At 36.0% G+C, this 16,189-nt stretch overlaps 1 protein-coding gene and 1 long non-coding RNA gene across 3 annotated transcripts in view; one reads left to right on the plus strand and one right to left on the minus strand.

Moving 5' to 3' along the window:
- The window catches only part of LOC140335571 (uncharacterized), a 337,062-nt gene that overhangs the window by 186,178 nt on the left and 134,695 nt on the right, over positions 1–16,189 (plus strand). The window lies entirely within an intron of this gene.
- Positions 1–16,189, minus strand: part of STK39 (serine/threonine kinase 39) — a 180,619-nt gene that overhangs the window by 11,651 nt on the left and 152,779 nt on the right. The window lies entirely within an intron of this gene.

Consider the following 16,189-nt stretch of genomic DNA (forward strand, 5'->3'; position numbering starts at 1 on the left):
CCAGTTGAAGTGGATTACTTTTTTGAGCTGCCATTTAACCACCATTTCATCATCTCATTGTGAGTTTGTTAAGCCCTACAATTGTTTTGTGTGTTTAAGGTGGAAATACATTATTTTAATATTAACTGGAAATAGCCAGGGAAAGTTGCAGTTGGTGAATTATCACTGCATAGTTGTGTACTGCTTTTTATACACACAAAAGAATATCCTGACAACACCCAGCCAAATAGCAGCATTTCCTACTGTATCCCTAAAAGGAAGAGATGTTTACATTGCCTATTAAAGAACATTTTTACTGGCTGATGGTTGACAGGGGAAGAGCCACTACTGACATCCACCAGCCAACAAAATGTCACAAGCTGTGCTTACCAATATTTGACCTTAATTGTTGTATTATAGGCCAAAAACTGCCTTAAGGGTAGGCGAATTAATGCAGTTAATCCAGTAGACCACCCAAAAAAGGGCCACCTGGTGAAGACAAATAGCCCAGACAGAGAACTTTGATAAAGAGATAAGGCCTCCAATCAAGTCAGTGCATGAGGCCAAAGCAGAGTTTCATTGATGTCCACTTTGTGACCTACTTTATTTTGGGTGAGATTCCAATTAGCTGTCCTGAGTTTACTGAGGAACATTGATCCTTAGCTGTTGGCTTAAACAGGAAATCTTGGATTGCTATTGATTTTAACAACTGGTGAGAGATTATTTGCATTACTGTATCACAGTATTTTTATAAATGCAATTTTTTTCATTAATTTTTATTAATAGATGGTTGATCTGTACTATCCACTGTGCTTAGCTATTATTTTTTCCTGTTCATTCGAAGTGTATTGAACAACAACCCCTGCAGAGATGATGTTCTTGTATGCTGATTGCCCTAATTTTGGTTACATGTGTAATTTCTTTTCAGAACAAGCTGTTCTGTTTGAATGTTCGTGCTAATTCTGCAGCTATTACATTTTACCTTTCCCCCCCAAACCAATATTGCAAAAAACACAGATCTTTACACAATATTTGGCCAAATCCTGCATAGTGTTTAGAAAAAATGTTGTGCACAATTATAAAGTTGTTGTTCTTTAATTTGTTAATTACATATTTCTCATTAAATTTTGGGTTTAAAGCCGAGATAATGATATTTTGTGATGCAGCAATTAAAGCTTTAAAGTGTATCAAAGTTAATTTAAGGTTTGAGGTTGATTGCTATAAAACAATGGGATTGGTAAAACTGCAGTTGTAAATGTAAAAGTTCTATTTTTTTTCCTTGTGTGGAGTGAAAGAGATGTTATACGATTTGCTAAAAATCAGCAAACTGATTATTCAATGTGAATCAAGACTCACTCGCATAACTATACAGTGATCTGTCCTTTAAAATTTGCAAATCTAAAACAACAATGTCAACTGTGAATGCAGAGATATTTACAAATAAAATACATCTAAGGCATAACAACTATATTATGTGCCAAGTAATTTGTTAAACCAATCTTATAATTCATATAACATACAGTAAACATGGGCAGCTTACTGTCTACTCATTGCACATGGTAGCTCATCTGCAACTTTGTGGTTTACACCTTGATTTGAGTTTTATACAATGTTCATGACTGCCTTGTCTAAACAATTTAATTCCCTGTATCCTTCTAAATAGCCTGAATTTGAAGATCTTTCTTTCCCAGATCTTTTAAGAAAAACCGTGCTATAAATTTTTTCTCCACACCAACCCTCTAACATAAACATAAGAAGTATTGTTTTTTGGGATATCAACACCCCTGCTGGTTTAGTACATGTGCAAGACAAAAAAGGAACCTGTGTGGCCTTATCTCTTTGTTTTCATGGGCAGCACGGTAACTCAGAAGTTAGCACTCTGGCTTTTGCAGTGCAAAGTACCAAGTTTGAATTCCGTGTTTGCATGAGTTTCCTCTGGTTTCCTCCCACATTCCAAATACATGCAATTAGGTTAATCGGCTATTTACCTCCTATTCACTTGCAATAGACATGATGGGGACTACCATGAGTTCGAAGGACTACCATGAGACGTTTTATTTAACATTTTTATTAGCCCTACCTTTAGCTTCTAAATCATGTTTAAAAACATAAATGCACATTACATGTCCTTCACTAGCCTCTCTTGACCTTTTTATCATGGAGGAATCCTTAAAATATTTCGATCTCAGGGAACCCCTGTTCTCTAATTACTATATCCACAGCCCACAGTATATTATTGTGGTGGTCGTTGGGAAGAATGCATCCTATATGTTGGCCAGAGGGCTAAAAAGATCATTTTGTGTCAGTAAAACTGACCTAAGAGGTACAAATAGCTCATGGCTCAATGAACCCCTAGTAACCTCTGGAAGAATATTAAGGTTCCACAGAACCCTAGTTGAAAATCGCTACTCTACACATTCGAAAAACTGCGGTCAGTATGGACAAGGCCTAAAGTCTGACAGTCTTCTAGAGAAATAAAGTGACAGTGAATAATTAGGAAAGTTTGAAAAAGAGATACCATCTAACCCTGTGTATAGGGAGATGATGTTCAGATTTTTTTTTTGTCTCGCTTTTATACCAATGCAGGCTACTAGTAGCTATTTCAATATACAATCTACAGGCATGCACACTGTTGTCACCATCAAAAAACCCACCCTGAAAAATGCCAAACTAGAGTATGTGTATGAGACAGGTTGTGGCTGCATAAAATCTGAATGAGCTGCAGCAAACATATGCACATAAAAAAAAGTTAAATAAGATGAAAATTATATTTAAATGGGATTTGTTTATGATACACAAAGCACTTAAAACGTCTCACAGTTAGGATTTACATCTAAATTATTCCGCTGCTCCTCTGGAAGATAACCTGAAAATCCAACTTATTTCTCATCCATAAAGAGAGGCTGATATTTAAGGTGCCAAATGGGGATGTGTATCTTCAACATGTAAAATGATGCTCTGTAGAAGATGTCAATCTTCCCCATAATTGTGCATAGCTTACAAAAATGCCAAGCTGCATGGGTCACAGTCTTGGGGCTCCTTTTCAGTGCAGACTGACATCTACCCTTTTTCTTATTAAAGAGAAACTGGGATCCGTCATTGTCTAATTTTCTTTACATATACAGCCCAACTGATCTTCATAAATTCAGTAATTTTTCTCTTTACTTTATTGTTTTGTGAGTCACCTAGCTGAGGCAATCATTAGATGCCCAGATAGAGGTCTATATATAAATGTTTTTACTCAATATTCATACAACAATCACCAACAGTTTAGGCATTTCACATAAAGCAAGACTTTATTGGAAAAACGGACGACTCTTTTGTGAAAGTTTTAAGAAACATTGATAAATAGACCCTTAATCTGCAACATACTTGTTCCAGGTCTTTGAATTTTTGCTCCTGCCTATGCAGTACAGTTGTGCTGTGCTGACACAGGTTGGAGAGAAGACTTTTTTTCGCCCTGGTATTCACTTTTAAAGACTTTTGCATTGGAAAATCACATCACATAACCGGTGATAAAATATCCATCCTTATTGGCTCAGATCATGTGGTTCCATGACTATACACCATCTTCTGCTTAGCCTAAAACCACAAAGTAGGAAAAGCTTGTGTAATCTTCTGTTGGGATGCCAATATTTTGTGAACGACCAATGAGTCTTTTTGTGCTTCCTACATCATTTACAATAAAACTATTGTGATTAATCTCAATCATTTGCATTACAGCTAAATCTTTACTCATGATGGACATGTGGGTTGATTGAAAGAGCTTACTCTACAAAATGTCATCACTGCATGCAAAACTCCGATCTGACACGGCTTGCATTTCTTGCGCAGTGTATGGCAACCTGTCTTTCCAATGTACTACCCTGGCCAGCTTTGTCTGAGGACACGTAATAGACATAGAATAGTGGGGGGTCAAAGAAACACCAATAATTTTTTAGGTGAAGAGAGGCTATCCAGTGTGTGTAAACGTCTATTGGCTATCTGATTTCCTAATACATGTTTATTGCAAATCATCTTAATATATATTGTCTTATAATATAAGCAAAGTGGGTTTAAGGTATACAAGTTCATGAAATGTGTTTATAAAAGCTATTTAAATGTAGCTCGATGCTAAGTACATTTTCAAATATTCTTCTCTACTGGTAACATTTTTCTCCAGTACATTTTCAACAATAAATAAATCAATAATTTATAACAAATCTGCAGATTGCTACACCTTAAGATTGGTTCTGCATATATGTATCATGACACAAAATAAAAATGGTTATATTGGAAATACACCGAATGAACATCAAACTCAGAAATCCAAATCAATTCTGACTGAGCACAGTATGAGCAGGTGATACTTCAACTTTCTAGGAGATTTCTTTTCAAACATTTACAGATCACTAATGCAGCCAGCACACAGCAGGAGAAAATTCAGACTGCTTTGCTTCTAGCAGGGTACCCTGGATAGAGCTGTCTGTCTAAGAGCATACCTCTAGCGAGGGCCAATTTTTCACTTATGAAAAATGTGCGTCTCTCAGAGCAAGCTATATAGGCCATATTGTCTAAGACACAATAGGAATCGATAGGATTATATATAAAAATATAATTTTAGTTCAAGAACTAAACTATAAATGCATTATATTAACAGATTTCTCAACTGTACTGAATAAAGTAATGACTTACATTTACCCTATTGGCAATTGAATCCAATCACAGAGAGTGAGCTGCTGGTGCTACCCGCTTGTCTATGTGTTACTGTAATTTGCAAATGTCCTTTAGCACAGAAAAAAAAATAATACTTGCTTTCTTGATAGATACCTATATATTTGATCACCAATTAGCTGCTTACTGAGGGCCTGATGTGAATTATGGTGAGGTCACTGCCAACTGTCAGAAATAAGTCTAAACGATCAAGTTAGCTCCAAAACCAAAGGTTAGGAATACAGGCCAGGGCACATTTCTAGAAAAAGGCAGAAATTTAATTAAAAGATAATTGCCAATATTGCCAATTTGCCTTTGCCTCCTTAAAACAGAACTAATGTTCTGCTTTGAAAAAGAGTAATCATACAGGTGATCATGGCCATCTTTCTAAAGCTACGTACACACGTCCAATGCTTCTCGTCCGATATTCCGCTCAAAGCCGATATCAGACGGCGCCCTTCGTCCAAATGACCGTCCTGGCAGATCCATGGACGACAGACAACGAAAAGTCCTTTCCAATGACAAATATTTCATGTCTGTACCCAGCTTTACTCTCTCTCATTCCTTCTATCATTGTCTTTCTCACTTGATGATGCACACATAGATTTGGGGCTACCACCATTTAGTAGACCCAGCTTCATGACTCCAATGATGTTTTTAGCGATCTTTAGTTCGAATTTCAGTAACCACTGTTGAGGATTCATCTTTTCCACTGGCTACCAATGTGGGTTTTTTTTTTTTTTTTTAAATAAAACCAACACAAATCACCACATCTAAACACTAGTAGGTAGAATGTGATATAATACATTTGATCAAACCATAAAGTTTTTAATAGGGAGAGTAATTCTGGGCATACGCTACTTAATACCTTTACTAGATTAGACATTTGATTAGATAAAACATTGAGTAGAACAAAATTCTATTCAAAACCAGGTCGAACAATTTTGACTAAAGAATCAATTGAAATGGGATCAGGATAGCTTATTATTTTTTGAAAAGTCCTTGACATGATTTTCAATGGTTTGTGCCCATCCAAAAATGTCAAGAAAGCTGTTGAGTGTGCAGAGTTAACATCAATGAATCTTGACATCTTAGAAGTGTTACCCCCGTTTCTTATATAAATGGTAAAAAAAATTAAACATAAAAACAGCAGCAATTTATCCAGCATATATATTTTAGAATTTGTGGCCATTTTAACACAAGTTAAACCATGACACAGTGACTGATTCCGTAATAAGTACCCATAAAAACATTTTCTGCCAGCATCTGTCAAAACTGCAATGACTCTCCAATGCTTCATTATTTATCTAATAAAATTGCTTTGAAATTGAGAAAGGATATTTCTTTCACTTCTGTACCAGGTGCACTAAACAAGCTGAATAACATGAAATAAATAAAAAAGCTATAAAAAAGTTGAGACTAATTTGAGTTTAGCATTAATTTTAAATGTTTACTGGCAAGATAGAGATCTATCTCATTTTGAGTCATCTGTAGACCTGTATAAAGACAGTATCTGACTGCATCTGCACACCTCCAGACAAACAGCCCACACTGCCATCTGAACCAGCCATGACCTCAATTCTCCAACCAAGTCAACTGTGATCATTGCTTTGATAAAATGTTTCAAGGGTAACAATAAAGACTCATGCTGCTAACTATTGCTTGCAATCAGAGCTGTTACTAACAAGTCTACAACAGAACAAAGAAAAAAAACATACTTTTTATGAGAATAAAACACTTTGTGAGGATTTATATGTGGCACTTTCTGCTTATCTCTCTCTCAGGCTGGGCTAAAACTAGTGGTTTTTGCAAGTGGTTTTATCACTCATATCCACTTGCAAAACATGAATGACACTGGACCAACTGGGTCGCACATTTTTGGAAACTACATGGAGCATCCAGGAGCGGTTTGCCTTTCTTTCTGCTCCAAATACTTAAAATGGTGCTGCTTGCATTTGTAATCTTGTAAACCAATGGTTTTAATACAAAAACATGTGTTCATAAAAGTAGAAAAAAAGAGGAGTTGCTCTGCTAGGCTTTTGAAACCACTTTGAAACACTTGAAAAAGCCTAGCAGTGACAGCTTTTACTGCTCCTGGGTACCTAAAGTTTGCCAGTAGGTGATCAGGGTTGGTGTGGGGGAAATTTCTGCAGTTAAATACCACTAGTCTGAACCTAGCCTCTGAGTTCCATCATGGGAAAAAAAAAATTCAAATTCAATCTCAATTCAAGGAGGTAATAAGATTTTACTTTTGCACTAAGCAATTAGATTAGATAGGCATTGTCACTCTATTCAGCTCCATATGGATGTTAGATGATTATTGCTGGAAAAAATTTTTTATGATTAATTTAATGAGTCCTGTACACACAGTGCCATTCTGTTCTATGTAAAGAGGGGGAGACGAGACGAGTAGCATCCTGCTGTGCTCTCCTCTACAAGAATTATGCCCTGGGTTTTACAAAAAAATGTGAGGGTGTACACCAGGGGACCTCTAGTACCCAGTTAGATTTTTAACCAAGACAAACATGACCATTGGTTTTCGGGCGACAATTATCTGACATGTGTACAAAAACATTACAAAAAGAAGAAAGCTGAAGCAGAGCAGTTCTTGGATGTCAAAGCAATGGCATTTTGCTGGGAAGAAAATAGTTTGCCTGATTTATTAAAGCTCCCAAAGGCTGGAGAGGATACACTTTCATCAGTGAAGCTGGGTGATCCAGCAAACCTGGAATGGATCTGGTACAGGGTTCAAAACAGTTGCTAGCAAATGATTTTGAAGAAATGTATTTCATGTTTTCTGGATCACCCAGCTTCACTGATGAAAGTATATCTTCTCCAGCCAAGTACCCACCTTTACCCCAACACACATTATGCTAACCAAAAGGTCCTTAGATATAAATAAAAACATTCAGGTTCAGGTTTTTTTTGGACCCTTGAGGGTGGGAGATCCAGCAAACTGGAATTGATCTGGTACAGGATTAAAAACATTTGCTAACAAATAGCAAATTACTTTTAGGAAATCTATTTCAGGTTTGCTGGATCACTCAGCTTCACTGATGAAAGTGTATCCTCTGCAGCTTCGGAGAGCTTTAATAAATCAGGCCCAATGAATGAATATGAAGTGGGACAGAGGGACACAGGAAATAGGTGGAGTTCTGCAGTCCAGCAAGCAAGGCTGACAACATTGGTTCGAAACAAATTCTTCAGATCAGATTTTAAAAAATAAACATGGATAAAAGTGAATGTAATTCAGAAATGTACCATGCAACCCCGGAAATGCAGTTTAAAACTTTGCCCCTTTAATTTTTACTGCAGATATTTTATTTCAACCCTTAACTTTCACAGCAGGTCAGAATCAGAAAAAAGGTTCTTTTGTCACATCAATGCATAGAGATGTTCATAAATGTGCAGAAACAATTTTGCTATTCCAAGAACATTTACATTCAGAAGATACTTCTGGAGTAAAGTAAATAACGACTATGTTCAGAGAGGCTCAGGGTTCTGGCAGGGGAATATTTCATCTGGATGAAAAAGAAAGGTTAAGTCAATTTATCAATATAAAAAAGAGGTCTGGCTATGAAATGTGTTTTTCACAAGTGTCTATGAAAGAAATCTTGCTGTGCTCTGTTCTTATCTGTGTTATGAACATCTGCAGCGTACACTATTGTTTTATTCTGGAACAGCAAATACAGAAATGTAAAATGTATTGGAAAAGCACTGCATAAAAAAAAGAAGGCTGCACAATTAAGTCTACTGCTGTTATCATACATGCTCAGCATAAAATAAAATATCTTGTCTAATTTATTTTTTAAAAATCAGAGCATCATCTAAAAAGATGACAAGAATTTACATTAACAGATTGTGTCTGCTATTAAACGACTGATATAGAAAAAAAAAATAATAATGAGTACTTATTTATTTATTATGTGTGAATGTTTTACATTCCTCAGTATTTTTGCCCTAACCCTATTACTAGATTTTGAATACAAAATTGTAAAACTAAATACATCTATCCTTGACTATCGATATAGGTTTATTTATAGTTTACAGTGGAAATAACTCAAAAAGGGAAGATGTGACATCATATAGGGAACAATTAGAAGTGTAAATGTGTAAGCAGTGTAAGCGGTTCACTGAAAGAATTATCCTCCAGTAAAACAGCAGTGTGCTTCTTTAAATGTGACTATGTCTTGACATTTAGTTTTGGAGCTGTGCATTCACTTTATACGATTAGGCACATTATAAGATTATATAGATGTAAGGCACTGACTGCAAACAGACTTGCAGTAACTTTTAGATATGTCACTACTGTGCTTCTTATAGGTCTCTTTGCTGCAATGGAGCTGGGGACCTACAGTGCAAGAATCTCCCTGCTTGTGTTTTCATTTTGTGGATCTGAGTGACTTCCATGTCGACTGCAGTGTCGTAAATACTCCCTCAGCAGTCATCAGATCCCCAGACCTCAGGGGGGCAATTCTGGCAGGAGAAAGCAAAGTTCTGCATCAACAAGGAGGCCAGCTCCACATATTTAGTGCAGATCATGGCAAGACAAGCTGCAGGGAGAACTGGGGCAATGCTGGAAACTAGCCATTTGTCATCTACCTACTCTTAGGGTGTTTATTATTTCCAAATAGACTGAAAAAGAAAATCTAGCAATTACATATTTAAAAAAAACTCTCACATTGCCAATTTTTTTAAAAAGCCAATGCCAAAAATAAAGGTTTTGGTTTATAAATAACTCACTGCATAATCAGTAAGGAAAAACCTCTTTAACTGGCATACAGAAACACTGTTTTCTCTATTACCCTTTCTGAATTGTCCTCCCTCCTGGGTGTGTTCACACAGATGAATACAAATTTAAATTAGAGGGATGATCTAGAGGAAAGCAAATTGTAAAATAATTCAATTGAAAACTATACTGGAATAATTCCTGTTGTAAGTGATGTAGCAAACCACATAAAGCTATTCAAACTCCAAATCCAAGTTTTTTTTTATTGCATTCAAATCATGATAAAAAGTACATTACTTTGGGGACATGCAGGATTCCTTCACCAGGATAGTGGATGATGTGGTCCTGCATGTCCTCAACATATTTAATGTAATTTATTTATGTTTCAGTGCAATAAAGCAAAAACAGTTAACTCTGATCTGATGATATGACAACATATCTTGATGTGAAAACAATCTGCTTCTGCATTTCCTGCCACTCAGTGCATTAATACTCTGGTTCAGGTTGTCTTATCATACTGCTCGGCTGCAGGGGGTGAGGGGTCCATGAAAGCCTTGGCTATCATTCATACCAGAAGACTGGCAGCATCTAATAGTAAAAAGGTACAATTTAGGGGAACAGCTCAGGATTAATGGTGAATATTATGCTTGCTCTCTTTAGGTTGTCCTATTTAATTTTTAATGAAAAAAAAATTGTTTTTTTTTTAACACACATTTTCATTAACATATGATTTAGATAAAAATACCAGCCAATATTGTTTGTAATATTTTCCATTTCTCTCAGGGCAGACTGCATGCTCTGGCAGCTGCATGATCTGCAAGAAAGATTGCTATTCTCTAAAAACTGGCAGCATGTTCCTTTTAAAAACTAAAGCATATAGGTAAGCTTTATCTCCAGAGTTCAGCCATCACACTGACATTTCTGACAGACTACGCTTATTTAATCTTTGCCCTGAAATGTGATGGATCATTTCACAAAAGTTCTAAATATTCGGGACCTGCTCAGGGTGCAGAATCTGGAAGATGAGATTATGCAGATGCAACTATTGCTTAACAGGTACAATCTTCACCTTTGATTCTGTTCACTCAAAAAAACAAAGGAAACCCAGTCTGTTGGAAGACAACACTATCCCTCCCTGCTCTTTCCATTCTTGTTTACTCTATTCCATGCAGTGATATTTTCATATTTTATTGAAGCCAAGATCGTTGGAAATGGTAATATGTAAGAATGTCTTTCAACTTCCCTTCAGCAACTCAGTTGGCTAAAAATTCACTCCTGACATTCCCCAGAACATAATTAGCACTTTAATCTGGCAAACAAGAATATTCAACAGTAGAAGTCATATTCTGCCATTAGGAAAATAATTTAAAAATATTCTCACCAGCTATTTTTCCAACCATGTTCAAGTATTATAAGTAATGTAATTGTTGAATAATAAAATATTTTTAGTAAATATGTACAAAAATATTATATGCACAACATGCCAAGACAAGCCAGTAAAGAAAAGAATAGCTGCAAGGAGAATAGGGGCGATACTAGCGATTTGTCCTTTTGTCCTCTGCCTGTCTTCCAAAATTCTAGTGATGTTCTTTGTTTTTTTTTTTTAGAAGAGAAGTAGCTCAGTGGCTAGCACTCGTCTTGACCAAGGGTTATTTGCAAAGAGTTTGCATGTTCTTGTTTTGTTAGAATGAGTTTCTTCTGGGAGTCCCAGTTTCCTCCTGCATCTCAAAAACATGCAGTTAGGTTAATTGTCTTCCCCTGAAAAGGATGTGTTAATGACATATGATTATGATAGGTACTTTAATTTGTAAGCCACTTTCAGGAACAGCTAATGACAAAACTTGTATAAATACAAGTTAATTAAAAAAAATATTCCATGCCTAACTACACCCTGAGGGTTACTGGATTAGGGATGAGCGAGCGAATTTATTAAATTCGGTCTCGCTGCGAATTGGGCCATTCTCAGTTACCAAACATTTAGGAGAGAATGGCCTTTGTAAATTCGGCCAGTGAGACCGCGTTTTGGGGACCTGCAAGACCAATCAGGGGACTGGAGCTGTCAGGGATACACCAAGTTTCCCTGTTATCTGTGCATGTGGGACAGCAGAGCTCGTGAGAGGCAATGGGTGGAAAGGAATTGGCCTCCAAGATCTGCCCTAAAACCAGGTGATCTAAACATTCTACATGAGTCACTTGTTGATAGAAAGAATAATATATTCCCGCCTCTGCATATGAAACTGGGTCTGATGAGGCAGATTGTGAAAGCTTTACCAACTGAAGGAGACTGTTTCAAGTACTTCATTTTGGCATTTCCTAGCCTGTCATTTGAAAAAATAAAGGCAGATGTGTTTGATGGTCCACAAATATGAACATTTCATCAGGACAATGTCCGAAATCAAAAAAAAAAATGCTTGGTTATCATTCAAAGTCATTGTCAAGGACTTTCTTGGAAACTCATGAGCAAATAATTACACAGAAATTGTCAAGAAACTCTTGGAGAGCTACAAAATGCTTGGTTGCAATTTCATCTTTCTAACTTCCTGGAAAACCTTGGTGCAGTCAGTGATGAGCAAGGTGAATGATTCCACCAAGATTTGAAGGTCATGGAAGTACGGTATCAGGATAGATGGAATGTACATATGATGGCTGACTATTGTTGGAGCATTTGGCGGGTTTGTCCTATCACTGAACACTGCAGGAAAAGCTATAAGCATAAATTTTTATCTTAACCACTTACCCATCTATATTCTTTAGTATCTGAAACTACATTAATGGAAAATCTGCTATCCCCCAGGCTGATGAATGCTAGATAACAAAGAATCTATCCTTAGATGTAACAATGCTTATAAAGGCTTGGAGCACCAATCCCAACATGAGCCTGATTTATTAAGGCTCTACAAGGCTGGAGAGGATACACTTTCATCAGTGAAGCTGGGTGATCCAGCAAACCTGGAATGGATTTCTTCAAATTAATTTGCTATTTATTATATTTATGGAAAGGGTAAAGAGAGTGCTAATCAGATTCTGCTAATAGAGAGGAGCCACATACCCTTATGAAAATAAATGTAAGTATGTAGCATAAAAAAGAGAAGGACAGCCAGGGTATTTGCTTATTGTGGCAGTGTATTGAAAATAATGTGCAGTTTTATTTCTTACATCAAATTTCTATTTATTCTGTTTGCTATGCAAATGTTTTGAATCCTGGACCAGATCAATTCCAGGTTTGCTGGATCACCCAGCTTCACAGATAAAAGTGTATCCTCTCTAGCCGTGGAAAGCTTTCTTAAATCAGGCCCAATTTGTGTTTTTGTGCTTTTAGGAATAAACGAAAATTCCAAAATAGATGGAATCTAAGTAAGGAAGGTTTGGTGCAACTATGAAACTTTCCTTATTTTACATAACAATGCATGTTACTGTTCCACCTTCTCCCTGAGAAGTCTATTGTTTTATGAACACACTGAATTACATTATCCAATGATTTATGTTAATTAATTAATCTGTGCTGATTGAGTCACATTGACAGAACTAATTTTAAATACATTTCAGTATTATGAACATCCTATGTACTGTTATATATCTGTTTATAATAATGATTTTGTGAGAATTAGCAAATATTGTCTAAATACAAAAGGGATGTGGATTCTTAATTGAATTTTGGTTTGCTTAGTGCAATTCTTTGAAGTAACCCAGCTTAAAAAATTCTGAAAGAGACTACCTCTATTAAGACCAGTCACTGCTGCTCTAAAGGGTTTCCAACCCACTCCCCCACTATGGGCGCATATGTTGATTTCTTGGCCTTTAAGGAATTTGCTTAAATAAATTTTTTTTAAAGCTTTTTACTAAAACAGAAGTCCAGACGTATTGTTTTTCTCATTTCGTTTTCTATAGAAAAGGATTGGAAATTTCTGAATAATTTGGGTATGTAACTTCCCCCTAATCCTGAACAAAGAAAAATAAACAAATTAATGGAACATAAAAACAAAAGAATGAACAATAGAATTACAGGAGACAAAAATAGAAAGGCTTTCCAAGGAAAGAATAAAATTCTGCACTGGAAACACAGACATTTTATTTCAGCTTTTTGACTCTAAGAGACAATGACCCATTTGTATTAGTTGGTGGTGTTATTTCCTCCAGCTTACTTTGTTCTTGGGTAAAGTTATTGTACCAACTGAATATTAAAATGATCTTGACAACACTGTTTTCATAGCTGGCTAATTGAAATAATGCAAAACTCATCCAGGAAGTTAATTCTTTATAAATTCTGGTTCAGGAAATTGAGCTCACATTTAATCTTTGATAAATGATCAGATGGGGACGGTAATTTGTACATTAATCCTGATTGAGAAATAGGCAGAGGACACACAGAGGTGATTTGCAGTAAATCATGTGCAGATTTGCAGAGCAAAATAATCATTGGTGAGGTGAAGTACACCTGACAGAAGCCAGGCACATTATTTTCAGCAGATCCCTGCAAACTCAGTGTTTTGGATGCTTTAGCTTAGGGGTGCCCAACACAGGGCCACACTGGCCAGCATTTTCATATAAAACAGTAATTTTCTCCCTATCTCTTTCTTTGTAAATCATACCTTACTATATCTACAACATGATGGTTAGAACAATAGTAAAATTCTGTGCAGAGTGTGGTGCTTAAGGATGGAAGTTGAACACCACTGCTTTAGTTCCACGGAAGTTGGGAAACAAATTACAAGCAATCATTTAGTTATTTTTGCAGTAGTAGCACTGATCATTTTCAATCTCCCACAGGCTTCTGTCAACTGCTAAAGGTAGATAGGGATTCTCAAGCCATTAAGGAACATTATGAAGTAACATATTATGTGGCAGGTGTGCTGGCTGTAGAATTCAATGAATTCTCTGTCTAAATCTTAAAAAAGAACCTAAACTTGTTATGTATAGAACTTTCAGTATGTTAACAGAGCATACTGGTACATAATGATTAAATGCATTATGTTGCTTTCTCTTGTCTGATTTGTTCAAAGGCAATAATGCTAATTACTTCTTTACATCCTCAAATCCTTTTGTGACAAGGTTTACAAAAAGAACAAAAAAATAAAAAGCTGGCAGGTTGTGGTGGAATGGCTGTGCTGGTTGTCAAAACAGATAGAAGGCTAATGTTTGAAATGCATGGGGCATCATATAAGGAAAAGCCTGCAAAGCCTGTCTACATAGATGGGAAATGTAAAAAGTAGTCATGACGTGTAAAAATCTAAGCATTCATTTTTAAATTATTGTAAAAGTAGAGATTGAAAACAAAATATGTGCAATCTTATATTAGCTTTAATTTGGTAAGTTTTAATAGAGTCTGTGACCTTTCACTTTCCCCCAGGAAAGAATACATGTACTGGTTCAATCCTCATACTGAGTGCACTCCCCTGCCCAATGCATGTATGTTTGGCATGTTCATGTTAGGGCGTCTTCTCTTCTTCATCTTAATGGACCAGTTGGAAAGCATGCATGTGCACAGGAGATAATTCATCCTGGCATCCAATGAAGAAACTGTACACTGAAATGTACATGTGCAAATAAGTACAATAAGAAGGAAATTGCTAGCAGGCTGGGAAGAATAGTTTTATGGCAGAAGAGAGAAAAAGAATATCTCCTGCAATAAGCGTTACCAATTAGGTATTTTTGTAACATTCTTTAGTAGTGCATTAAGTTTTCCTCTTTAGTTTCTGGAAGTTGCTGGTGAGTTTTTTGATCTCCTGTACTGTCGGCCAGTTTCTGAGTGTGCATATCAGGGTTGTGTATATTTTCTGAAATAAAAGGACCTTTCCAAAAATTGCTGGTATATATAGCATAAAGAGACAGTAGGGTTGATTTACTAAAAAAAAGTGGGGAATCTTCACCTAATTTGCAGTGTGCTGTGCAGATGAAAAAAAAAAAAAAAAAACACCTAATTGTTGTGAAGATTATCAAATCATTTTGTAAATCAGCTTCACAATGTATGAAGTCAGGCTATTGATGGGGCAGCACCTGTCAGATTACTTTTGAATTTCAAACTTTAGGTTTCAGGCAAAGTATTGTAAAGCTAATCAGGGATGGATATGAAATTGTAATGAATTGTCTTGCATTTTAATTTAATAATTTAAGACGTGTTATCCTAAGTCTTGTATAAGCCTAGCCATGGCTGGTACTCTTTTCTTGTAATTTCACAGTATCCAGAAACATTCATTTTTCACAGTAGGGGTTCTTAATCACAATGTAGCTAATGGCAGGAAGCCCCAATTTTTATTTCTTTTCCTTGTCCTTTTAAAGCTCAATCTAATCAAACACAAATATAAGATACAGCAACAAACGTTTAATACAAGCTTCACCAGGAGGCCACTTAGCTAACCGGGTTGCTACACTCATTGCTGTTAACTTTTACTATTGCAATTATGTTACAACAAATTACTGAGCTCCTATTCTTTCGTATGAAAAAAACAAATTCCCTTTTCAAAAATGTTTGGTATCACTAATGGAATTCTACTGGGATTGTAATTCCTATTGCTGTCTGGGGGGTTCTAAGATGATTCAAAATATTAAAGAAATGATCAATTATTCATGCATGGAAAAATCTAAATGCAGCCGTTTACAATAAAGGGTTAGTGCAACAGTATAGGGTATCTAAACTTTTTGTTCACTAGTACATTATTTTTTGTACTTTTTACTCTACAGGGTTCTTGACTATAAAATCAAAAATCTTTCCCCTAGCATTTTACAGTAATAAAATGACAATACTGTCTTCCTATATCCAGTATGAAACAGCAGTGTTATCAATAAAGAAAC

This window comes from Pyxicephalus adspersus, chromosome 7 (genome assembly GCF_032062135.1).
Source record: "Pyxicephalus adspersus chromosome 7, UCB_Pads_2.0, whole genome shotgun sequence".
In the NCBI taxonomy this organism is placed as follows: Eukaryota; Metazoa; Chordata; class Amphibia; order Anura; family Pyxicephalidae; genus Pyxicephalus; species Pyxicephalus adspersus.